This window comes from Panulirus ornatus, chromosome 32 (genome assembly GCF_036320965.1).
Source record: "Panulirus ornatus isolate Po-2019 chromosome 32, ASM3632096v1, whole genome shotgun sequence".
Lineage (NCBI taxonomy): Eukaryota > Metazoa > Arthropoda > Malacostraca > Decapoda > Palinuridae > Panulirus > Panulirus ornatus.
The window spans coordinates 13793634-13813994 of NC_092255.1; the positions used below are offsets into that span (position 1 = coordinate 13793634).

General features: G+C 48.6%; 1 protein-coding gene across 1 annotated transcript in view; it reads left to right on the forward strand.

Annotated features, from left to right (window-relative positions):
• The window catches only part of ed (hemicentin protein echinoid), a 237927-nt gene that overhangs the window by 15682 nt on the left and 201884 nt on the right, over positions 1–20361 (forward strand). The gene's annotated exons all lie outside the window — the stretch shown is intronic.

Sequence of the window (20361 nt, forward strand, 5' to 3'; positions counted from 1 at the left end):
TGGTGAGGACTATTCTGGGAGACATAATGGAAAGTTGTGTCTGTCGTGTTGGACGACGGTGGTATGAAGGTAACATAATGGTGTCATCTGGTTAGGGTGGCGAGGCTGCAGCTGTTCCCTGACGAGAACTGATAACGCCTCCAGCGCTACACACACACACACACACACACACACACACACACACACACACACCTTACCAGCTGGCGATAACAGCCTCCGCTCTGCTCACCGTCCCAGGCTCGCACCGCTCGCCGTGCTGTCTCCCCAGCGACGGAGGGACGACCGAGGCTCATGTAGACACCTGAGAGAGAGAGAGAGAGAGAGAGAGAGAGAGAGAGAGAGAGAGAGAGAGGCTGACTGGCTGTCTGGACTTTTTCTCATATTGAAATTTGTAGCATTCGACTTATCATGATCATTATCATCATCATCATCACATGATGATGATAATCATTATCATCACATGATAATCATTATAATCACCTAATGATCATTATCATCACATGATGATCGTTATCATCACATGATGATCATTATAATCACATAATGATCATTATCATCACATGATGATCATTATCATCACATGATAATCATTATCATCACATGATGATGATGATCATTATCATCACACCTGCCACGGTTCCTTTTTTGTTCGTCTCCAAAGTCGAGTTCGCCAGACATCATGTGTAGACCTTTGACACACACGTCTCTTTTGGTATCGGTCAGGCATCTTTCCGCCTTATGTTTGGTATGCGATGTCGTTTCCTGGTTCATCCTCTGTTTCCAGACGAGTTGAACATGTTACCTGAGTTGAGGATGATTTGTCTTCGGCACACTATTGCTTGTGGATAAGGAAGGCACAGACCTGCCTGCTCAGCAGTACGGTGTTCTGCTATGGTGGGAAGTTGGAGGCACAGACTAGCCTGCTTAGCAGTGCGGTGTTCTGCTGTGGTGGGGAGTTGGAGGCAAGACCGAGTGGACATGATCGCAAAAGGGAGGCACTGACTTGCCTGCTTAGCAGAACTGTGTTCTGCTGAGGTGGGTTAGGTGGTGTGGTGGGGCGTTGGGGGGCAAGACGAGTAGAGGTGATCGCAGACCATGGAAATGTAAGGTTATTATAGTCAGTCGCTCACGAAAGAGTCCAGTAGAACCATGTGCTCTGGCTACGTGCAGGCGGGACTGACTCTCTCTCTCTCTCTCTCTCTCTCTCTCTCTCTCTCTCTCTCTCTCTCTCTCTCTCTCTGTTGGTGAATTGGCCACATCACTGTCTCTGTACATAGTGGGTTAAGGTCGCTGGAGCATTGATCGTCATGTGTTAGTATATAACTGGAATATTCAGCTCCAGTGTGACAGTCGCGGCCTGTACAAGGCTACATGAAGGCTTCACTCCCTGAATAAGGACGGTGAAGTAGTGACGTAACGAACTTGCGTCTTAACCTTACTTCTGAGCTCCCACCACACACACACACACACACACACACACACACACACACACACACTGTCCACGGCCGTGACACACACCAGCAGGTGTTGCCGCCCAGATTGGAGGGAGGGGTTCAAGTGGCCACTCTTCCCTTACGTAGCTCCTTAGTGATGTGTGCTCATTGTGTCTCTGTAGTTACGTAACCTGTCGTAGTTTTCATGAGGACGCGTCTGTTTTTCAGTAATGATGGCGAGTATGAACGCGTCCTCCTGCTTGGTATAGCAAACATTGAGAGATCGCTTTGTCCGTGGTCGTCCGTTTGTCCGTGTTACAGTCGTCCTTTTTCCGTTGTCATCCGATGTATGGTCGTGCTTTGTCCGTTGTCGTCAGTGGTACGGTCGTTCGTGTGTCCTTTGTCGTCCGTGTTACGGTTGTCCTTTATCCGTTGTCGTCCGTGGCATGCGTTCTTTGTCCGTTGTCGCCCGTGTGTCCGTGATATGTTCGTCCTTTATCCGTTGTCGTCCGTGGTAGTCGTCCTTTGTCCGTTTTCGTCCGTGTGTCCGTGATATGTTCGTACTTTATCCGTTGTCGTCCGTTTGTCCGTGGTACGGTCGTCCGTTGTCGTCTGTGGTACGGTCGTCCTATGTCCGTTGTCGTCCGTTCGTCCTTCGCCGTGTCACACGACGTAACCTTACTAATAACCTGAAAAAGTTCAGATCAAGTTCATCAATTTCCCATCATCGAAAGGACTGCGTGGTATAAGCCCGCCCAGTCACTCTTCTGTAGTGTGGGTTTTGCCTGAGATATAGGACCATGTATATGATGACAACGGGTGTGGGTTGGGAGAGGGGGGTATTAACTAGGAACTTCGCTATACGTATAACTTGAAAAAATAATATCACCTTCGGCTCCAAAACACTACAAAAAATTATTATTTTAGCGATGCAAGTGATCCATGAAACACCGATTTACATTTTCTATAAATAATGTCATGGGATCTTAAAGTTAAACATTTTGTTTTGTTTTTTTAAGCTGTTTTTTTCTTTTATATTTATAAGACTAAGAGATCAGTTATGTAGGGCGTTTCTGAAGACTAGGGAAATCCTGCCTCATTTGTAAATAATTGTCATAGATTATTACAAGAACGTCCTCTGTAGTGTGAGGGTGGGTAGCGCCACCCTGTCCACCGTTTTCTATTGCACGGGAAGACTGTGGAAAAGTCAGCCTCTCCCTACCTCCTACGAGAGCAACAAAAGGACGGGTGGAGTCGGGACGCGAGTCCCTGATTAAGAAGTCCTTTGATCCATCGCAGCCACGAAGGAGGAGGAGGAGCGGGAGGGATGGCTGTTGCTGGGGAAGGTGGCGTAGCCCTCCATTACTGGAGAGCGGTGGTCCATACGCGCTCTTAGGCCCTGGTACGGCCGCCACCGTGGTAATCAAAGGGGAGTTACTGGCAACCATGGGAGAGCCATTGACGTACGTGGTCTGCGACCTTCTTTTACAGACGCTGTGTTAGGATGACGTAAGACACTTTTGTGACTTTCATTGTTGGCTGTTGTGTGTTGAGACGATCCAGACATATATATATATATATATATATATATATATATATATATATATATATATATATATATATATATATATATATATATATCCCCTGGGGATAGGGGAGAAAGAATACTTCCCACGTATTCCCTGCGTGTTGTAGAAGGCGACTAAAAGGGAAGGGGGCGGGGTGCTGGAAATCCTCCCCTCTCGTTTTTTTTTTATTATTTTCCAAAAAAAAGGAACAGAGAAGGGGGCCAGGTGAGGATATTCCCTCAAAGGTCCAGTCCTCTGTTCTTAACGCTACCTTGCTAACGCGGGAAATGGCGAATAGTAAGAAAGTATATATATATATATATATATATATATATATATATATATATATATTGGTTCTCAGTGAATGTAGGTTTGCGGCAGGGGTGTGTGATGTCTCCATGGTTGTTTAATTTGTTTATGGATGGGGTTGTAAGGGAGGTAAATGCAAGAGTCCTGGAAAGAGGGGCAAGTATGAAGTCTGTTGGGGATGAGAGAGCTTGGGAAGTGAGTCAATTGTTGTTCGCTGATGATACAGCGCTGGTGGCTGATTCATGTGAGAAACTGCAGAAGCTGGTGACTGAGTTTGGTAAAGTGTGTGGAAGAAGAAAGTTGAGAGTAAATGTGAATAAGAGCAAGGTTATTAGGTACAGTAGGGGTGAGGGTCAAGTCAATTGGGAGGTGAGTTTGAATGGAGAAAAACTGGAGGAAGTGAAGTGTTTTAGATATCTGGGAGTGGATCTGTCAGCGGATGGAACCATGGAAGCGGAAGTGGATCATAGGGTGGGGGAGGGGGCGAAAATTTTGGGAGCCTTGAAAAATGTGTGGAAGTCGAGAACATTATCTCGGAAAGCAAAAATGGGTATGTTTGAGGGAATAGTGGTTCCAACAATGCTGTATGGTTGCGAGGCGTGGGCTATGGATAGAGATGTGCGCAGGAGGATGGATGTGCTGGAAATGAGATGTTTGAGGACAATGTGTGGTGTGAGGTGGTTTGATCGAGTAAGTAACGTAAGGGTAAGAGAGATGTGTGGAAATAAAAAGAGCGTGGTTGAGAGAGCAGAAGAGGGTGTTTTGAAATGGTTTGGGCACATGGAGAGAATGAGTGAGGAGAGATTGACCAAGAGGATATATGTGTCGGAGGTGGAGGGAACGAGGAGAAGAGGGAGACCAAATTGGAGGTGGAAAGATGGAGTGAAAAAGATTTTGTGTGATCGGGGCCTGAACATGCAGGAGGGTGAAAGGAGGGCAAGAAATAGAGTGAATTGGAGTCATGTGGTATACAGGGGTTGACGTGCTGTCAGTGGATTGAAGCAAGGCATGTGAAGCGTCTGGGGTAAACCATGGAAAGCTGTGTAGGTATGTATATTTGCGTGTGTGGACGTGTGTATGTACATGTGTATGGGGGGGGGGGGGTTGGGCCATTTCTTTCGTCTGTTTCCTTGCGCTACCTCGCAAACGCGGGAGACAGCGACAAAGTATAAAAAAAAAAAAAAAAAAAAAAAAAAAATATATATATATATATATATATATATATATAATATATCAGGCTCTGGTATTACTCGGTGGTAACTATTGACAAGTCACTGAAGTATGATGGTGAATGTCTTCTTATAGATGCCATGGGAGTACGTCAGACATTTTTGAAAGCGGTCACACAAGGTGACAAACAATGATACCAGAGCCCAGGCTGGTTATGTGGCCCCTTCCATCTAACAGATGTTATAGTGAAGTTCGACACCTACGCCTGTATGTGAAGGTGGTCCTTGGATGTAGAGAAACCTTGAAAGACTAAGTGTGTGATGCACATGGCTGTGTGTCATTCGTTGTATGTTGATTGTATGAATGTATGTCAATCCTTGTATGTTGATTGTATGAATGTATGTCATTCCTTGTATGTTGACTGTATGAATGTATGTCAATTCTTGTACGTTGCCTGTATGTCATTCCTTCTATGTTCAGTGTATGAATGTTTGTCATTCCTTGTATGTTCAATGTATGATGTATGTCATTCTGGGTATGTCCAGTATATGAATGTTTTTCATTCCTTGGATGTTAAATCTATGAGTGTAGAATGACCCTGTGTGGTGATAAAGGTAATGGAACTAGCAGTTACGAGGGCAGTGTGAACTGGACTCTTGCACAGGTAATGCCAATGGAGTCGGGAGTGAGGCGAGGTGGAGCCGGTGAGGTGAGCGGTGAGACGCTGTTTTTGTAATGTGACTCTGCCCTCCACAACATGCTCCACTTGGCTATCGGGACGCGTGTGCAGGAACGAACGTGGCTGCATGGTGATTCGTATGGCCCGGAGGGAGGAGTGCCTCTACTGGGGAAGGAGGGAGGGGTGGCTCAACTGGGGGTGAGGAGGGAGGGAAGACTGTCTCGGCTGGAGAGAGGGAGGGAGAAATGTCTCAGTTGGGGTGGGAGGAAGGGGAGTGTCTGAACGGGGGAGGGAAGGAGGGGAGTGTCTGAACTGGGGAGGGAAGGAGGGGAGTGTCTGACCTGGGGAGGGTGTTTTGACCCACCACGAGCCGGCTGGATCTCCCTGCAGGTGAGCTACAATAGGTAGGTTCTCTTGCCCGGGACTCTTGACTTCGACGACGTATACTGGAGTCCTCCTGACGGAGTTGGGATACGTCTATGGTGTGTGTGTATAGTTAAGGTTGCGGGTAAGGGGGGAATCTATGGGTGGGAGTGGAGGGAGCAGCGACTGCCCTCTGGGGTTTATGTTAGCATGAGGGGGTGGTAAAGGGATTAAAGTTAATCACTCTCGCCCACGCCTCTCTCTCTCTCTCTCTCTCTCTCTCTCTCTCTCTCTCTCTCTCTCTCTCTCTCTCTCTCTCTCTCTCTCTCTCTCTCTCTCTCGCACAGACACACACGCACACTAGCGGCAGATGAGCCTCCACTCTTATGGTTGATCCTGCAGCCCCACGCACCGTTGATGGGTTGTCAGGCTGGTAGGAAAATGTGGATGAAATAGTCTATTTTCTTGGCAACTGGAGACTGGATATGTAAGACCCATTTGGCGACTGGGGACTGGATGTTTAAGATCCAGTTGGCGACTGGGTATTTAAGATTCATTTGGCGACTGGAGACTGAATATTTAAAGATTCAGTTGGCAACTGGAGACTGAACATTCAAAGATTCATTTGGCGACTGGAGACTGAATATTTAAAGATCCAGTTGGCAACTGGAGACAATATTTAAAGATCCAGTTGGCAACTGGAGACAATATTTAAAGATCCAGCTGGCGACTGAGGACTGGATGTTTAAGATCACATTAGCGACTGGTGATGAATGGGTATTTTAAGATCCCCTGTGTTCGAAGTGATGATGACAGTGCTATATGTTGGGAGTGACAAGTGCAGTTGGACCACATTGGCTATAGGAAGACCCTAGAGAAGGTGGCAATGAAATTGTTTGTTCATATATATATATATATATATATATATATATATATATATATATATATATATATATATATATATATATATATATATATCAACAGTCAGTTGATATACATCGAAGAGACGAAGCTAGGACTCCATTCAACTGACTGTTATGTTTTTCTCTTGTGTCTCCCCTGATGATGTGATTATTACACGAAAGTGCACTTGGGAACTTTTCGTGTTTCATTTTCCCCGTGGACTAATAGGAATATCTTGATCACGCGCAAAATTGTGATCCTTTCCAATATATATATATATATATATATATATATATATATATATATATATATATATATATATATATATATATATATATATATTATATATATTCCAGGCTACACATCACACACGACAGGTGACGGAGGGGCAGGTGTGGATGTTAACCTTACACAAGGCTCACAGGTCTGGGGTATATAGAGTGTCGGCCAGGAAACTGGTCAGTCGTTGATCACGTGGAGGTGGAGGTGTGTGTGTGTGTGTGTGTGTGTGTGTGTGTGTGTGTGGTGTCACCTGACCACTTGGCCTTCACGTGTTGCTGGTATTAAGCGAGAGACTCTCTTTTTTTTTTCTTCCTTGGACGTATGCTGGTTTCGTCGCCTTGGTGGTTTCAGTGAACGGTTCTTCTGGGCAAAATGCCTCTGCCGACCTGGGAAGTTCATTGAATGTCATCCAGATACACACGGTCGAGCGTGGGGGACGTGTTTCCTGCTTTGGGTTTATTCTTTTTTGTTTTGTTTGTGCCGCAACCTGAAGATGTGACACGGGAATCCTTGTGGATTCGAGAGGGCGGTGCTTGCCTGCCGCAGGGCCTTCATAGCTTCATCACCTGCCGCCCCCTGGCGAGTCTCGCTCTCTGTGATGTAGTTTATTGACTCTGTTCACAGTTTATGTGTGTAGGGTTGGTTGGTGCCTTTGGTTTATAGGATTAGATCCGCCTTCTGGCAGATATGTGTTTGTGGGATTGGAGCCTCTGGCATGTAGATTGATATCTGTAGGATTTTTTTTTTTGTAGTTTTAGGTTGTATATTGTCTAGATGTACCTAGAAAAAGTATTTCAGTGAGAGTATAGGTAACGGGCACATATAATAGATGGGATTGATGTTGATGCCTTTGGCGTATCGATTTATGTTTGTAGGATTGAAGCCATTAGTATTAAGATTTATGTTTGTAAGATTGAAGCCCTTGGCAGGTAGATTAATGTTTGTGGGATCGAAGCCTTTGGCATCTAAGAGTTATGTTTATGTCCTCGTACGATATCGATGGTCCGCTAAGAGTAGCTGATTAGCGGGTTTGCGCTCCATACCAGCTTGTCTCTCCATCATCAGTAAACACTGCATCATTATCTCTGGCCACAAAGTGCTACTTGTATCGGCTGATTTCATCCCGTAACTCGTGGTTTAATGATCGAAGCGCAACGCATGCATTTGTCATGGCTAGGCCTGTAGGCATGTTCTCATTCCCATAGCCTAGACGAGGGTGAACCGTGGTGCGAATATACCCTGGTGGCTAACAAAGTTGGACGACAGGCGAGGGGTACGGCTTAACGCTCTCAAACGCTGCTGCTGTGTGTAGTGAATAAAGACTGGCGCCTTATACTGGACGGCATGGGTACTGTAGGTCACCAGGTAGTCTTGGAAACTAATATTTTACATGGTATGGTCTTGGAAGGTCTTCTGCCCTCATTGCTCGGGGGTCAAGTCCAAGCTGCTGAGTTGGATCGTTGGTCGACGAAGCTGTTAGAATACACAGCTCGTAGATCCTCGTAACTACCACAGCCTGGCTGGTCTAGTCCATTTGTGAATACTTGTTCGTGGTCTTTTCATGGAATTGATAGAGTTTGTAAACTTCCCTTTAAAGGAATTATATTTGACCACGTATGATATTTGAGAGAAGAGGCAGGTATGATTTCTCCCTCCAGGCCGGAGTTGTATGCTGGAGAGAAGTGGCACGTCTCCAATAACATCATTCGTATGCCCTGACCCGTCACACATACGTCACAGTTTCGTGTATCTGGATTATTAAATCAACATTTGCTAAAGGAACGAGAGAGCTGGGCCAGGCCGGCGGGGCGCGGCCTCCAATAGACTGGGTGAGCAGAATAGGAATATGACAACTTGGTTCGAGACGAGACTTCCTTTTGGGAGCAACCGAGGGATCTCTCTGAAACCGCCCTAATAAGGTGAGGTCCTACATCGAGCTGTTGGGGAAGGAGATCTCCAAAACCATCGTAAAGTGTATAGAAGACAAGGATCTCAACTTGACTATCGGAGGTAGAAGACCTGCGAAACCATGGTAAGGTGTACGTTGCAGAGTGAGGCCGCACGAGTGTCAGGTGCGACCTGGTGGTGGTGGTGGTAGGGACGTGCTGCGGCTGCTGGGAGAAGTAGTTCACCTGAGGACCCACGCACCAATGCCTGCTGGGGCCGCCTCTCTCCCTCCCTGCCTCCATCTCTTCGTCTGGTGTACACGGGCGTCATTTTAAGATACCTGGGACTTGTCAGTGATATTGGTGTAAGTTCTTCCGTTTATGGCTGTAGTCTCTGCCCCCAGGAGTAGTTTATATAAGCCCAGGGGGAAAAAAAAAGGTGTAGATGAGGATAGAGCACCGTGTGCAGGGCTAGTATAATATGGCGTTACTCTGGTATACCATTGCTGTTGGAACAGGAGCACCTCTAAGAGGTTGAGGGGTCTTGGGAGATGTGTTGTGGTCGAGGTTGATTTTTAGAAGGCTAGATATGGCGAATGGTGGTGGTGGTGGGATGTGGGGTGTTTGTGATGAATGAGTGTGTGAATTATGATTTGTGAGGAAGAGTGAGGTTGGTGTTGTGAGGAGCGTGGGTGTTGCAGCGTGAGAGAGGAGCGAGACCCCGGCTTGGGAGGTGTGGTGGCAGGAACAGGCAGGAAGGGAGGGAGGGCAACAACAACCGCAGGAAGTGGACAATTACTCCACGTCTTACCTGTTCTCGTGAGCCTGGTCCACCCGCACCTCCGCCTACCCGACTCGCCTCCCCTTACACTCGCTTGATAACGGGTGGCGCTGGCAGTGCATCAGGACGGCCGCTCACGGCTCGCCAAGGTGTTCGTACTGCCCTGATGTAGTGATGAAGGGTTGTTGAGGATAAAAGAAATATGATCGTCTTGTTTCGGGAGACAAGTTTAAGATCAGGACGTTATTTTTTTTTCTCAATGATTTACACTCGTGTAACGTTTCACGACCAAACAAACCTGTGTGTGTGTGTGTGTGTGTGTGTGTGTGTGTGTGAACGCCATCCCTTCCTGTTCCCTGAGTATCTGTGGTGCCCCGCGTCGGCGGCCACGTCGCTGGTAGCTGGTCTGTAAGACGGGAGTCGCAACCCGTCGATGAAGAGCGTCAGAAAAATAAACGCCTCTGCAGGAGCGTTGAACGAAGGCTGACTGTATTATACTGTGACTGAAGCTCTATGTATGTTTACCCATGTAATCTAAGGCTGTCGAGGGGATGAAGGAAGCATTCGATGTTACGGTGGCGTGTGTGTGTGTGTGTGTGTAAGTTGGAGGAGCACCGTGCATGAGCCTCACGCCTGTGTGGAGGCGGCTAAGCCCATGATATATAGCTAATGGGAGGAAAGTTACCACTCGTACGTACCGGGTTACTCTCGCTCAGTCATAACATGGCTTCGATCCGGCGTGACGACTCGTCGCCGTAGTACTACCGCCGAGGGCGGAGTACCAGCATCGTTCATTATAGCATCTCCCACCCTTCCCCAACCACCATCCCCCTTCCCCGGTGCCTCAGGGGATACAACAGCCACCCCTCCCCCCTTTACCCACTCTCACCTGCTGTACGTTTTACTCTCTCTCTCTCTCTCTCTCTCTCTCTCTCTCTCTCTCTCTCTCTCTCTCTCTCTCTCTCTCTCTCCTCTGCCAGCTCACCCTGTCTCACTCTCCTCCCTTGGGAGTTGTCTTTACGGAAACGATGGTGTGTGTGTGTGTGTGTGTGTGTGTGTGTGTGTGTGTGTGTGTGTGTGTAGCCACGGTTCCAACACTGAGTCAGGCCGGCAAGTGTAGCCTATATTGCTCTCTGTGAGGTACGAGAGGTTGTTGGTCGGTGGAGTGAAGACCCTCACAAGTTTAAGTGTAGGGAAGTTACTGCCGTATGGAAATGACCCCATGTTTATCGCACGATGATGGAGTACGACCTTTGAGACACGAGAGCTGTGAAGGCATCGACAGACCAAGTTATTTAAAGAAAAATAACAGGATTCATTAACAAGACTTAGAGTAATTTTCCTCTTCTCTCCCTACTGATTTATATCACTTATTTTTTTTTTTATATATATATTTCTCGTGATTGCTGGTGTCCTCCATGAGGACTGTATGCCACGACCTGATCCATTCGACGTAAAGAAAGCAATTAAGCCTATTCTGATGAGGATGACCTCCCGCGTGTGTGGATAATGCTGATACCTGGACCGTAGGTGTGACGAGCGGGGCGAGGGAGGTGTGTGTGGAGGGAGGGAGGATGGATGTCGGGGCGAGGGAGGTGTGTGTGGAGGGAGGGAGGATGGATGTCGGTGGTACAGACAAGCAGCGGACATTTCCTCTCTCTCGTGGAGACACCTGGCTGAGTGGCCACAGCACACCTGCTGAGTGGTTCCCACGCCGGAGGAGGACTTGTTCGAGCCCCGACCGGCGGCGTGACCCCGAGGTTAACCCCCGTGTGTCCGTACCGGCGCCGCCACCAGTAGTGTAGCGGCAGCGGCCGTGTGAACCGCCGCCGTGATACACCTGCCACGCTGACGCAGGAGGGAGGGGTTATAATTAGTGATAACCCGTTGAATCCTTGATATCACAGGGGCACCTCTCCAAGTCACTCTCCCTGGGAACGGAGGACCATGGGCTTGTGTGTGGATCTAGATCCTTCATGAGCGTACATCTCGTCTCATGCATTCATTAGGAACGTGGTAAACTATCTTGTTACGTCCCGTTGGAGGGGAACAACATCTTTTCGACTGTGGGGACTTGACAGTCACGTCCTCGTCCACGTCCCCGTCTTCAGTGAACCCCACACCCGTCTTACTAACTGTTCCTTCTGATGAATTTTAGAATTTTTTCGTCTTTTTTTCTCACGTTCTTTTTCACAATATTTCTCTTCGTTCTTCCATGTTTTACTCGTCTCCTTCCTCGCTTTCTCGCACCTTTTTTCAAATTACAAGTGGCTCTTCTGCCATCTGGTGCTCCTCCTTATACCATCTCTACATCCTCTTTATCTCTCGCTTGTTCTTCCCTGTACGGGCATAGCTTTATGTTCTCTTGGCGTGTGAAGGGAAACGATACGAGTAACTTGTTTTCTTTATCTACAGCCCAACCTGTGTGTGTGTGTGTGTGTGTGTGTGTGTGTGTGTGTGTGCATTTGTGCATTTGTACGTGTGAGTACCATACTACATGTAATTGCCCATTTTGAACTGTACAAGATGGGGAGTCTTACACTCGTGGGTTCCCCTCATCCATCTGTGTGTGTGTGTGTGTGTGTGTGTGTGTGTGTGTGTGTGTGGGTGGGAGGGGAGAATACACGCAGGTGATAACAGGCAAAGTTATGAAGTCGATTGATGGTGTGGGCCAAGAGGGTCAGTGGCCGCCTTGCTCCTCACCACTAGCTGACCCCATGACGGGACTGCCCCCCCCCCCTCTCTCTCTCTCTCTCTCTCTCTCTCTCTCTCTCTCTCTCTCTCTCTCTCTCTCTCTCTCTCTCTCTCTCTCTCTCTCTACCCAAGCCACGGCTACATGCGTCTTCAGCTCAGCGGTACGATCCTTGAGCTTAACGGTACAACCCTTGAGCGCAACGGTAGGACCCTTAAGCTTGACAGTACGGCCCTTGATCCCAACGGGACAACCCTTGAGCACAGCGGTACAACCCTTGAGCACAACGGTACAACCCTTGAGCACAACGGTACAACCCTTGAGCACAACGGTACGACCCTTGACCACAACAGTACGACCCTTGAGCTCGACAGTACGACCCTTGAGCTCGACAGTGCGACCCTTGAGCTCGACAGCGCGGCCCCTGAGCGCTAAGGTACGACTCATGGTTATGATGACCTGGTTTGCGTTGACCTGACCCTTTTGTAAGGGTCATGTCAGTGAAGCCCAGATCAGACCAGGTCTGATGAAAGGACCAGTTCTTTCTGCCGTGGAAAATGCATTAAGGGGCGAGGGACAGAGAGGCTTGAAGTGAGGCTTGAGGTGAAACTTTGGACATCTTGTGTCGTATCTCTGAAACAAGCATTGTTGACGCTGTGACCAAACTTGTGTCTCTGTGGAGCTGGCATGAGTGGATGGATGAGCCGAGAACCCCCTCTGTGTTGATGGGAGTTGATAAAGTCAGTTGCCTCGTATCCCCAGCTGCTCCCGTTACACCGCTCCCCAGCCTCACCCATCACCCTAGTAAGGCACCCCACCCACCCCCCTGCGCATGTGTGCACCGTCGTCAGCACAACACCAGCGGTGTGTGCACCCTCAGCAGGACTCGCTGGACCGTACTCTGAACACACCCAACCCTGTATATATATATTCGCCGTTTCCCGCGTTAACGAGGTAGCTCCAGGAACAGACGAAGAGATGGCCTCATTCTCCCCACATCCTCTCTCTAGATGTCATGTATACAATTCACCGCAACCAGAGCACCCCATCCACAACCAGCCTCTTACCCCCTCCATTACCACCACCCATTGCCTCCCTCCCCCACCCTCTACATCACCATCCTCATGTCGCCTCCTATCCCTATATTACCACTCCCTACAGCCCCCACCCATTTCTCTCTCTCCCCACTACATTACCATCCCTACAGCCTTCTCCTTTTCCAGAGTTACCATCCCCTTCCTCCTCTTCCTTCCGCCTGCAACACGCACCCCAAGCGGCGTCTGCCGTGAGCTAGCAGCCAGACACAAACACTTACCTCACCCAGTACAAACAGCTGGTAACCAGCGTCTGTCGTCCAGTTGGCACACATTCACGCACGATAATTGTGACCATGGTTGGTCTGGACCAGTGGGCGAGATAGGGCCTGGCCATCGCTGGGGAGGGGAATGGGCTGGGAAGGGGAGGAAGGGATGGGTTCTGGTGGTAGTCCTGAGTGTAGAGGTATGGGGAAGGGGGGCTGCGTGGTGGTTATGGTGGTTAGTGGGGAAAGGTGAAGGGGACGGGAGGAGAGGACCTGGTGGTGGCTGTGGCTGTCGAGGGAAGGGGGATGGGACAAAGGGGGGGGGTTGTGGGGAGGGGAGAGGAAGGTAGGTAGACAGGTGATGGCCACCTCTCCCCTCCCTTACCCCTCACCCCCGTCAAGTTCCATTAGGCCGATGTGCCCTTTTGTTTCTGTCCTGCCACCACATCGTCCCCCATCATCACACTGAAGGAAAATGGTGTCTGTCCACATTGAGCGAATGAATCTTTCGTCTCATAACAAGACACTTTCACATGCGTAAATGCCTCTTACTTTTCTCCATGTTCTCTCAGTGTCTCCCAAGTTCACTTACCGCCCAGGTTATTGGTTTAAGGTTCACCGAAGTCTACGACGAGTGAAGCCATACGAACGCGTTCTTTCTTCACCTACTACACTACCTGCATCCTGGGTCCGGTTGCCAATTAGAATTTTTTTTTTTTTTTTTGTTCTTTTGTCTGAGTGGTTGGTAATTGTAACCGATCTCTTGTTGTTAGCCCGCATGGCTGGCTCCCTTCTTGTTCATTGACCAGTTCCTGGTGAATATATATAGACGTTACATGGCGAAAGAAAACGTATTTTGATGAGGTTCGTATATGGGTTTATACAACACTGTCTGTTTTAGTTTTCAGCAACGCCGTTTTGAAATTGGAGTAGATTAAAGAGTGCAAAATGAATCTTAAGGAAACTATTCCGTTTGTTAGCTGTGTTTGGGTGACGAGTGTGTGATGTAGAGAAGGGCTTCAGTCAGGGTGAGGGGGTTCTACTGCAGACACACACACACACACACACACAGACACAGACACACACACACACACACACACACACACACACACACACACACACACACACAGAGACACACACACACACACACACACACACACACAGAGCAGACCTCGCCACAGATTGTGCCACATTATCCATTCATTCAGGGGTTCCCCTTACCCCCGGAGATTCATGGGAGGTGGGGTTCCCCCCCCCCATCAAGAGAAGGGAGGTGGGGTCCCCCCCGCCCCCGCCCCCCATCAAGAGAAGTCTCAAGAGGTAACGTTACCCCTCTAGAAGACGTAGGGGGTAAATTTTTCAGGGAGAATTCGTTTTGGGGGTAAGATTTTCCCCCGATGATTCATAAGAGGTAGAGTTCCCCCCCCCCCCCCCCCCCCCCCACTCAAGAAGGTTGATATGGGGCGTCTCTCTCTCTCTCTCTCTATCTATCTATCTATATCTATCTATCTATCTATCTCTCTTTATCTCTCTCTCTCTCTCTCTCTCGAGAGAGAGAGAGAGAGAGAGAGAGAGAGAGACAGAGAGAGAGAGAAGTCATAGGAGGTATATATTTTACCCCGGAGAAGTCATAGAAGGTAGAGTTTCTCGAAGAAGTCTTAGGAGTAAATTTCCCCCCCCCCCCCCTCCCTGGGAAGTCACGGGACGTAAGGTTTTCCTGGGAAGTCGTAGGAGGTAAGAGTTTTCCCCAAGGTGTCACATAGAAGTACACTTTTTCCCATAGGAGGTAAATTCTTCCCCCAAATATCTTAAGGGTAAATTTTCCCCCCAAATGTCATAGGAAGTAAATTTCCTCCCAAAATGTCATAGGAGATAAATTTTCCCGAAAAATGTCATACGAGGTAAATTTTCCCAAAAATGTCGTGGGAGGTAAATTATCCCGAAAAAATGTCATAGGAGGTCAATTTTTCCCAAAAGATGTCATAGGAGGTCAATTTTCCTTGAAGAAAGACTAAAGCGAGAAGGTTTCCCCGGAGTGTTGGCACAGCCCATGATCACAGATGACCTGTTGACAATGTGCAAGAACTGTTGTGTGTTTAAAGTGGGAGGAGATGATGAAGGAGGCGGTAGATCACGGTGCACGAGCGAAGTGAAGGATGTCGGTGGAATGAAGGCTGTGGAATGAAGGAAGGGAGGCGGCGGCGGGGGGAGGGAAGTGGATGATAGAAGGATGAAGGTAAGCGATGGATGGTTTGACTGTGATGGCCCAAGGTCGATAGATGAGGGAATGACAATAGACACTTTCTTTCATAGGACTTTAAGGAACAGAAAAAAAAAAATGTATGGTACGGTGTTGGCCATGTCGAAGACTTGGACTATGTCTTAGAATGTGAAAGAATAAAAATAAATGCTTTTAGGGATAGATCTAAATAAACCGTGCCAGAAATGTCACAACACTTTATTGTTAATTACAAAGATACCTGAAATTTTAAGTTTTTGTATCGTCCACTTTTTGACTCTAGTCGGTCAAACGTAACGACCATATACAACCATGTAATGTATGTACTGAAATACGAACTGTAACATCTTTATGTAATATTAACCCACTGGGGTCTGACGAAGACTCTTTGTGACCCCTGTAATCATTTTGCGCTACCGCTCACAGGATGAACATAGGGGCTGGACAGTAAATTTGCCAGGGACACCAACACAATTCAATTCAATTCAATTTAATTCTCGTCTTCTTATATTACATTTTCACCGTCCTTTCTTACGGTATATTTCTTCCCTTTGTCTTTGTAGTTCCCCGACTCTTTTAATTTTCTTGCTCCTTATTTTTTTTGTTTTTTTCATTGCGTTTTTATTGTCTCTCTTTTCCATGTCTGCTTTTTTTCTGAGCGTATTTGTGTCCATTGTTGGTGTCGCCCAGCGCGTTCGAGATCTCTTTATCTTCGTCCAGCGCGTTCGAGTCCTGATCCTCTTTTGTTTTCCTTTTTTGTTTTCCCCCAGTGCTTTTGTTTCTCCCTACACACGGCTTTCGTGAATGGCTCCAAGTGTTCTCCGCCGTATTGCCGCTGGGGCGAAGGTCTCCACAGTCACGTGAGGGTCATGACTCGAGGTCCTTCTATTCTCCTCCTCCAGGACTCGTGACGTGTCCTGAACGGGTTAGGTACAGCGTCGGCGGCAGGGGTCGACGAGGGTCATCTTCTCAGCATTAACCCCGAGACTTTAAGACAATGCTGTTTCCCCCCCGACGCCCTCGAGTATTCGGGGGGAAAAATCTCACCTGACCTCTGACCTGCCAGCGACCCTCCTCCTCCTTTCAGGGAAGCTCACAACCTTCTTTCCGTCACCCGCTCGGTCACACCTTTCTCCTGTTGACCCCGTATCCTGCTACACCTCACCCACCACTGGTTATCCCCCAACCCCACATCATGTTGTGATATCCTGCGTCCCTCCGTTAAGATTCGCAGTGCGCCGTCGCTCAGTGACGAAAACCCCACTCGTAGGCACGTGGTCTTGCTCGGTTGTTGTAGCCTGAGTTCACCGTATTGGAAACTGTCACTCATTTCTTTTACTGTATCTCCTCGCGCTTACCTACAGCCAAAAGTGTTGAGGGAAGAGGAGAGGAGACCTCCTGTTCTACATCCTTCACTGTCCTCAACTTCCATCCTTGTATTATCCTTAGTTACCCCCTTCTCCTTCTTCCTCCTCCTCCTCCTCCTCCTCCTCCTCCTGACCCCCTTTCCTCTCTTCCCGATGGCCGAGAAAGTTTCCCCCGCGTCATGTTCGCTCCTTCGTGAGAACCAGTTGCAGGAAGAGGGAGACAAGAACACAGGTGAGGCGCTCCCCAGCCGGTAGACGGACGCCATTAATAATAACCTCCTCCCAGGATGGGTAGACGTAATTGACCCTGTTAGGGAGGGGGCGGTGGTTTCACAAGGGTAGAGTGAGGTAAAGGAGATTAAGGTAAGCCGGTGGAGAGATGGGCCAGGCGTGCTACGATTGAGCCCGGTGTGAGAAATAGTGATAAGTTTGAGATCAGTGGAGAGAACTGGGTGTCTCTCGTAGGCTCAAGGTGCTGAATGGAAAAAAAAAAAAAAAGAGTAGGACTGGGAAGAAAAAGAAATTGAAGTGAAATTGAGGGTGTGGGAAATATTGCTTTTACTGCCGTTGTAACGGATCAGTTATCCGAGATAGTGGATCGTGCAGGAACACTGGAGATTGAAGGGAGTGAAGGCAGCATTGCACCAGAGTTAGGTCCTCGCCACACACCACGCCCTCACACACACACACACACACACACACACACACACACACACACACACGGACATTTGAACACAGCTTTCACGATTTTGTTGATTCCGGAGCGGGAATTGTTCTCTGAGGCAAAGAAAAGATACAAAGGGTTTCGGAAAGTCCGGAAGCAAGTGCTGGGGTTAAAGACTGCTCGAAACATTGTAAGATATACGTAATGTAGTGTTCCAGACCCATCTGTTGGGGGGTTAGAAGAAACATGGTAAGGTACACGTAAGGTAAAACGGTAATGACCCAGACCCAGCTGTAGGGGGTAGAAGTCCTCCGAAACCATCGTAAGGTAAGGTAAAGTAAGGGCCCCAAACCCAAACGGTTGGGGTAGCAGAGCGCCACCTCGCAGGACTAGTAAGGTAAACTGTGGATGAGAACGTGACAGAGATAGAGAGAGAGAGAGAGAGAGAGAGAGAGAGAGAGAGAGAGAGAGAGAGAGAGGAGCCGGATGGCTGCACTTCACACGGGCGACACAAAAAAAAACAACACCCCGGCGGTCATGATTGTTTCACAGGGTTAGTAGCAGCGTCAGCTATACCCTCCTCCCTGCCCCTCCTACTGCATCCTTCCCCACCCAAACCCACCCTCCCAGCCCAGCCATGTGGTACCCTCTCTCCTCCCTCCCGGTGCTGTAAGTACTGCTGCCTCTTGTGCGTCATCCGCCCGTACGTACAAGATGTCAGCATTTGTTGATTGTCATCACACTCAGATCCACAAGTGACCTTTGTGTTATTCTGACTCGTTAGATACACCTGACAATGTGTGTGTGGTAGGTGTTCGAGAGGGTGTGGGGTTAGGTGACAACTTGGTGTGTGTTTTCCGTCCTCAAATAAGTGCTTGTTTCCTGTTGTTTCGACTGTGGAGCGAAATTTCCACTTCACTCTAACCTGGAATGAAATTATAGTCTCCGACAGGAGTCTTGGTGCCTGAACTTGACGAGGGTAAATTGGCATATGGGATGAACGGGTGGCTGCGGCGTTTGGGAAGTGTTGAGGGACGTGCAGGTGGTGGTGGGTGGTGGCGGTTTTAGGGGGAGTGTTGGGGGACGTGCAGGTGGCGGTGTTAGGGTGAGTGTTAAGGGACGTGCAAGTGGTGGTGGGTGGTGGCGGTGTTAGGGGGAGTGTTGGGGGACGTGCAGGTGGCGGTGTTAGGGTGAGTGTTGAGGGACGTGCAGGTGGTGGTGGGTGGTGGCGGTGTTAGGGGGGAGTGTTGAGGGACGTGCAGGTGGTGGGTGGTAAGGCTCTTACAGCTCTCTCGCCCACCACATGTTGCAGAAGCGATCTTTTACGTCACCCATGGCCACTGGGCCTTGTCGTCCACCCCGTTCTTGGTTCATGTCCAGGAAACCTCAACGATTATTGTAACATTTACGTAGACCATGAACAAGATTCTACAGCAGTGAGCAGAGACGCGTCAGAACGGTTTGTATCGTAGTGAGAACAGTTTAAAATGGTTACTTGTTGACAACAGTGCACAGTGTCACTGATGTATCTCCTCGGTTCTCTTGATCAAAATGTCTCTGATCGAGTCATTTTGATTTTGTCAGAAGTGGCAGTGTGTGTGTGTGTGTGTGTGTGTGTGTGTGCTGGACCTGAGTGGTTACGGGGATGTAAAAGGGCCCTGTGAATGAGCCGTGCGGGTAGGTATACTAAGATGATGACTGGTTAGTTTTGTAGGAACACCTGTAACATCCGGTCGTCTTTTGGTTATTATTGGGGGGAACACCTGTAACATCCGGTCGTATGTGGAGAGTCATCTTGTGCCGACGACGAATGCGAGGCCGAGGTAAATAACGTAGGGATTTTGTGGTCTGGGGTGGATGGTGGGGCGCGCGTCACATCATAGACGCCAGCCATCACAAGTGGTCAGAGGTTTATGTCACTCGTGGGGGTTATGGGCTGATGCTTGCTAGCCATGGAGAGATGATAAGAGTCCAGATTCACCAGTCTCTCTCTCTCTCTCTCTCTCTCTCTCTCTCTCTCTCTCTCTCTCTCTCTCTCTCTCTCTCTCTCTCTCTCTCTTTTGGTCTGCAGGGCACAGAACACCAGAGGTGGCCGAGTGCCACTCTTGGTACTTGCGGATGCGTATTAGTTCACCAGTCTTTCCTCCTTGACTTGGTCTACAGGACGTCAACACTGCACCTGCTGGTGGTGGGTCTTGGCCTGTACCAAGACCTCCCTCGTCCGTGTGGATAGTATTGATCATTCATGAAGAACTCGTCTTCGTTGTACTTGCCCTCACCCTCCTCCTCCTGGTGTGTGCACGAGGTAATGCTAGTGATGCAGCAGTCTGCCCCCGACTCCTGGTGGAGGTGGATGTAGGTGGTGAGTCTGCAGTTGAATGGGTGTAGGTGGGATGCTGTGGGAGTATGACTTTGTTGTGATGGCGGCTAGTTTTTTTTTTTTTCTTTTCTCGTTGCTGTGTTGGCAGATATCTCCGTAGCGCCTGGACGTGAGGATAGCTCCCTTTGTCTTAGAATCTGTTTGTTGTGTTGGCAACTGCCGTTGTCATGGAATCTCTTCGTTCGGTTGGCTACTTCTGTTGTCTCAGAATCTGCTGTTTTGGCAGCTGCCATTGTCATAGAATCTCTCTGTCGTGTATGGCAGCTGCCTTTTTTTTTTTTAGTGCCTCTTAACTGCATTGGTAGCCATCTTTGCCCTGTTGGCATCGTCCTTTGCCAGCTGTAG